Raw genomic sequence first — 6000 nt, forward strand, 5'->3', positions numbered from 1 at the left:
TTTCTCTACATAAAAGTATACCAACAGGTAAGAGTGAAAAGTGAGTTTGCTTCGTCTTATCTCATGCTTACTTTAATATTTTCTAATGTAAAACATTCTGTCATATAAACTCAAAAACTCACGTTCCGGAGCTGCGGGGTATCGACTCTCGTACATATCACACGCGAAGCGAGCGTTCTACCACTTGGGCTACAGCTCCGATAGTACTCCAACATGACGTCAGTAGTTGGGACGCCATGACTGCCCAACTGGCCAGCCTTCACTTGTGGTGGACCTTCTCCCGAAGAGCTGGCCAAGTCGAGGTCACTCGGTCGGTCCCTGTCTCCGTTCCATCCGGCTCATCAGTACCCGCCAGCTGTTTCCGTGGTGTGGTGGTTATCACATCCGCCTAACACGCGGGAGGCCCCCGGTTCGATCCCGGGCGGGAGCATCGTTTGGGTTGTAGGAACGCTGCGATTGTTGTGTAAGACGGACGTGAGGTCAGTTAACAACAGGCAGATAAGCTCAGAACGTTATCACCCGTCTGCCACATGGAACGTTGACGTGATCTAGGATTGCAATCAAAGGGCGGGAATTTGAGAGACAAAGTCAAATTCTAAAAAAGTCAAGACCCAACACGTGCAACATGATAAAAACAAATGCAGGAAGTCAGTGTCCTGCATTACGTGAAGGTCAAAAACTGGAAAGAGCAGGATATACTTGCAAATATGGTTCTTTTACTTTTAAATATTGACTGCAGCGCCTGAATTGTTCTTCAAGCTAGCACCGAGTATGTATGCAGTGAATGGTAGGATGACTACACTTAGTTTCACATGGGGCCCGCGGTGGATAAGTACGCCGCGCGTCGCATTAAATCTTACAAAAGTTCATAGGGCGCATTTCAGTGTTGCGTACGAAAAAGGCGGCAAAATTAGACCTCTTTGTCCAAGTAGTCCAAAAATGTCACTTCCACCCTCAAAGCTCCAATTTCCATCGCATCACATTATTCCCTTTTCAATTTCACGGTGTGCTGGGGACTCTGAAGCATCGTAAGTGTCCCTCTTCTACCAACCGAGCACAGGTTTTTAACCATAAAATCCTTCTTATGACCCTACTTCCCATTAAAACAAAAACCTTTTCAAAGATTTAGCTAGAATCTTTCAGAATGAATGATGTTTTACATTGGGGCTCATACTAAGCACCGATTGTTGTCCTTGTTATGCTTTTTCGTGTTAAGAAGTGGTTGAGAAACCCCGCCACCGATCGCGCCATTTCAGGTCAGCTACATAACTTGGTGGCAAAAGTGTAGCGTGCCGCAAGGCGGATACAGTCCGACCTGCAATCTTAATTCACCTGACCTGGCGCGACTGATGTCACTGGCGGCAGACTATACCTGTCAACGACAATTAGCGAGCGCCAAAAGCAACTCGAACAGACCACGTGATGGGAAAGTGGATAGGAATGTAGGCGCTCTAACAACTGGCCTGAGATGGACAGATCAGCTCCAGCAGGCAACTAAATTGGATAATGTGATGTGGGGCAAGGCGCCCTCCACACAGCGTCGTGGCTGCGTGAAGGGCGCCGTGTATCTGAAGTAAGCGTCTGGGCAGTTAGCGAAGAGCTATTTTCAACGTTTTGATGTCAGCTTACTGAACGCTCAGATTCTATTTCCATTTTAGGGTGCAACCGATGCGTTTCATCATGCGCCTTTATCAAGCATCTGACATCGATGTTTATCTTATTTGGCGTATTTCATTTGGCGCGTTGCCGATGGCCACATGTAGCAGCGCTATATCCCCATTGGGATATGTAGGATACCTCTCCAGTGGTGTGTGAAAACCAAAGGCTACGATGTGGAGCTGCGGGGTATCGATCCCCGTACCTCTCACATGCTAAGCGAGCGCTCTACCACTTGAGCTACAGCCCCGGTGGTTTTCAAATATGACGTCAATAGTTGGAACGTCATGGCTAACCGATTGGTCAGGTTTCACTTGTGGTGGACCCGCCCCCGAAGAACTGGACGTGTGGAGGTCAGTCGGTCGGCTCCTGTCTCCCGGACGGCCGGCTCATCAGGAGCAATCAGCTGTTTCCGTGGTGTAGTGGTTATGACATCTGCCTGACACGCGGAAGGCCCCCGGTTCGATCCCGGGCGCAAACGTTCTCTAGCTGTTACAAACGCTACGGTTCTTGTGTATGGTCAACATGAAGTTGGTAATCAGTAGACAGATTATAATAGCATACGTCTCCCGTTTTCAATCACGTTTTTGGCTACATAATGCAAGAAGTTGGGCATGTCTAATGATAATTACAGTAATAAGACGTGTAACCGATCAACCTAAAAATAGTGTCATAACCAAGGATGTGAATAAAGGTGAGCAGCTCAGACCCATGGACAACGATGCAAGAACACGACAAGGAAGTGTCCAAAACACGAACAAAGCGATATTTGCTTCAGCAAACTCGTCCAGCATTACTATCGCCACCTCTCGGCAAGTTGAGGTAAGAATAGCTTCATCGTCAGCCATCAAGACGATATGAAATTGCACACCTTACCAGCTGCACTGAATTGGTTGGAGGAACATTTCTCTTGAATGTCTATCAGCTTAAGGCTACCATGCAGTGACTTAGCACTCGCCCGATCTTTTGCCATTGGACTTCATGTCGTGGGCTAGTCTGGAAGACAAAGTCCTCAAGGACAAGGCAGCAAACCATCATGGCCGCATTCAAACCCATGGCCGCATTCAAACTTAAGATGAGACGAATAACCACCGACCAGACAGACAGGACAACCGACCATCTGCAGCGAGTTCAGCTGTTGCGCTTCCTGAACTGCCGGGAGTTCACCTGGAGCATTTCTGGTAGTCGTTATTTGAGGGATGGGGTACCTCAGGCTACCATCAGCAGGAGAATCATCAGTCTGAGCAGCCCAGAAGTAGGATTTCCCACCAGCCCGTAGGAATGTCCGAACAAACGTTCAGTACTCGTCCGACCTGTCTTCAATGGACTTCGTGCGATCTGCAGGAATGCACATAAGCTTAAGCTTAATCATTAGGGGTTTAAGCCCCCACCGTCTTGGAAAGTGTGTATTGTGACGCTCCGCCATCCAAAGCTTGGATGCATGATGTATATTCGTGAATGTTGGCGCAAGGCTCTGTCTGATACATGTCTCCGTGAGGATGACAGCATTGTGCATTTGTCTGCTTCTTGTCAAGGTTGTATATCCTCCAGACAGTGTGACCTAGCTACAGCCGAACTTATATGGCGATAGACGTCTGGCATCCAGAGATTAGGGTGCAAATGTACGCATTTATGGCATGCATTGTTCAGGAAATAGGAGATTAATGGTGATATCCATTATGCACGTGCATTGTAGACATATATGTACTCCTATTATCACTGTGCATTGTAACGCTATGCTGCTGCTGCATTGGATAAAGTAAAGATTGTTTCGCTAAAGGGTCATGGGCATGTTGTCAGACAGTGCAGGAATGAAGGGCAACAAGCTTATAGCAACAATTGTTATAACTGGGCTTGTTTCATCCTACCTTATGCCTACTTTAACACCTTCTCATGTACCCCCCCCCCCCCCCCCCGCCGTCATTTCAGCTGTTTCCGTGGTGTAGTGGTTATCACATCCGCCTTGCACGCGGAGGGCCCCCGGTTCGATCCCGGGCGGAAACATCGATTAGGTTGTAGAGACACTACGGTCGTTGTGTAAGACGGACACGTGGTCAGTTCACAAAAGAGAGAAAAGGTCAAAATGTTATCGCCGTTTACCCCCATGAACAGTTGGTGCTATGTAGGATGTCGAATGGTGAAATGGTGAAAAATCAACTGCCACTTGAATGGTGAAATGTTCAGGAATGGTGAAAACGCCGGCAAGTGATGCCCACATGACTTAAACGTAAAAATGCATAAGGACATTTGCAAAGCTGAACTGAACCAATAACCACAGAAGTCAGGTGGGCAGATTTTATCGTATTGTATAGTCAAGCGTTTGCATGCTTAATTCGCTGGTCTAATTTAAGTTTTATAAACGTTCATCGTGTATCTTTTGCAGTTGGAATCACGGCTCTAGGGACCTCGGTTGCCGAGACATAGCTCAAAGTGTGAAAAAGACTCAGGCCGCAGGCCGCGTGCGGTGCTGGCGGTCTCTGGCGGTCGCTGGCGGGAGAGAGCCACTTCGTATGCGCTTTTTGCGACACAGCCGAACCTATTCTATGGGATCGGCGATTGATCGTGGGACGTGGCCGGTGACTTTTGTCGCTTCCATCAACTGTCAGCCTTTTGAATGATGACAGCACGCACTGCCGTTGCCTTAAACAACATTAAACAGTATTGCATTGAAGAGTGAAAAACGGTCGGTAGCGGCCAAATCAATTGTCTTCGTTCGCGCACATGTGACACTAAGATCTATACGGCGTGATTGTCCGTTTCATTCCCCATAAATGCATGCTACTCCCGAGTGCGTCCTGTGCTCTGGGTGCAGCAATGGAGCACAAAACGTGAAGAGCTGTGGAAAAGAGCAAATTCTCCATCCTAAGTAAACTGTATTGCAATTTGCAAAGCAACGGTGCGTTGTACAAAGTCGCAATGCACACTGAAGATGAAATTGCTTCAGTTGTGAATGTTGGGAAACAAAATCCAGGTCTCTAGGTGCTTTGCGTGCCGAAATATAACGATAAACGTAAAAATGCGTCAAAAACTGCCGATTTTAACTCGTCTGACGTTTGCACGTGCTACGTGCCACGTGGCGCAAAAACTCACCCAAGTGCGATGGCCCATTTCATGCGCTATCGCACTGTGAGAGTTTGATGTCGCTGTTGCCCTTGATTACCAAGCCATGGTTTCGGGAAATGGAGCGTGTCGGGCTGTCGGCCGATCGTCTTGAACTTAGTGTTGTCTGTGTTGACCTATGGGATTTTTGCGTTTCTTCTCGCTCGCCACGCGCTCATTTTTTGCGAAATGCAGAATTTTGACGCCACTCTGTTACGCGCTACCATCGGATCTCCGTCGTGCGCAAATTTGATGGAAAAATCCTTATCGTTCGGCCTCTGTGTGAGATAATGGACGCGCACGCATACACACGCACTGTTCCTTTAGTAGTACAGAATTTATGAAAAGTAGACATTTCTTTAAAAATTGGCTGCAGCGGCTGAACTGTTTTTGAGGCTAGCACTGAGTGCGTATGCAATAAATGGTAGGATGAAAACACTTGATTCCAATGAGTCCCGCGGCGGATAAATACGCCGCGCGTCACATAAAATCTTACAAAAATTCGTAGGCCACCTTTAAGCGCTGCGTACGATGAAGGCGGCAGATTACGACGTTCTTGCCAAATTAGTTCAAAAATGTCCTTTACTCTCTCGGAGTTCTTTTTGCAAATTGCAATTTACGGTGTTCTGGGAAGTCTGAAGGGTCGCAAATGTTCCTTTCCACCAGTCGAGCACAGGTTTTTGACCATGAGACCCTTCTTATGACGCTACATCAGATTAGCACAAATATATTTGTTAAAGATTTAGTCAGCATCTTTTGCAATGGATGGATTTTTTAGATTGGTGCTCATGCTAAGCATCGATGTTTGTGCCTGTTATGCTTTGTTGTGCCGAGCAGTGTTTGAGAAACCCCGCCACCGATCGTGCAATTTCAGGCTAACTACATAACTTGGTGGCAAAAGTGTGACCTGGCGCAGGGCAGGATACAGTCCGACCTGCAATTCTGAATTCAACTGACCTAGTGCGTCCATTACCACCGGCCACAGACCACACCTGTCCAGGACAATTAGCGAGCGCCAAAAGCGACTCGAGCCCGCCACGCCATGGGAGTGAGGATCGACAGGCAGGCGCTCTAACCAACTGATTTTTCAGAACTGACTTTACCTAAGTTCGACTCGCCCGAGGGGCGAGCGGGTAACTAACCCCTTGCCATTTGCCAAGCGGTTAAATGCATCTCACGCGCAGTCCGTTTTCCACTTCTTTTTTTACAGAAACATGTTAATGGCATTTTCATGGCAAAAACTTA

At 47.5% G+C, this 6000-nt stretch overlaps 2 non-coding genes across 2 annotated transcripts; both read left to right on the plus strand.

Annotated features, from left to right (window-relative positions):
• Positions 1-2064: 2064 nt before the first annotated feature.
• On the plus strand, positions 2065-2137 carry TRNAV-GAC (transfer RNA valine (anticodon GAC)). Its single transcript has one exon. It is a non-coding gene; the product is annotated as a tRNA-Val (tRNA).
• A 1450-nt stretch (positions 2138-3587) lies between these two features.
• TRNAA-UGC (transfer RNA alanine (anticodon UGC)) lies at positions 3588-3660 on the plus strand. Its single transcript has one exon. It is a non-coding gene; the product is annotated as a tRNA-Ala (tRNA).
• Positions 3661-6000: the final 2340 nt, after the last annotated feature.

This window comes from Pollicipes pollicipes, unplaced genomic scaffold (genome assembly GCF_011947565.3).
Source record: "Pollicipes pollicipes isolate AB1234 unplaced genomic scaffold, Ppol_2.1 Scaffold_3087;HRSCAF=3621_pilon_pilon_pilon, whole genome shotgun sequence".
Taxonomy (NCBI): domain Eukaryota; kingdom Metazoa; phylum Arthropoda; class Thecostraca; order Pollicipedomorpha; family Pollicipedidae; genus Pollicipes; species Pollicipes pollicipes.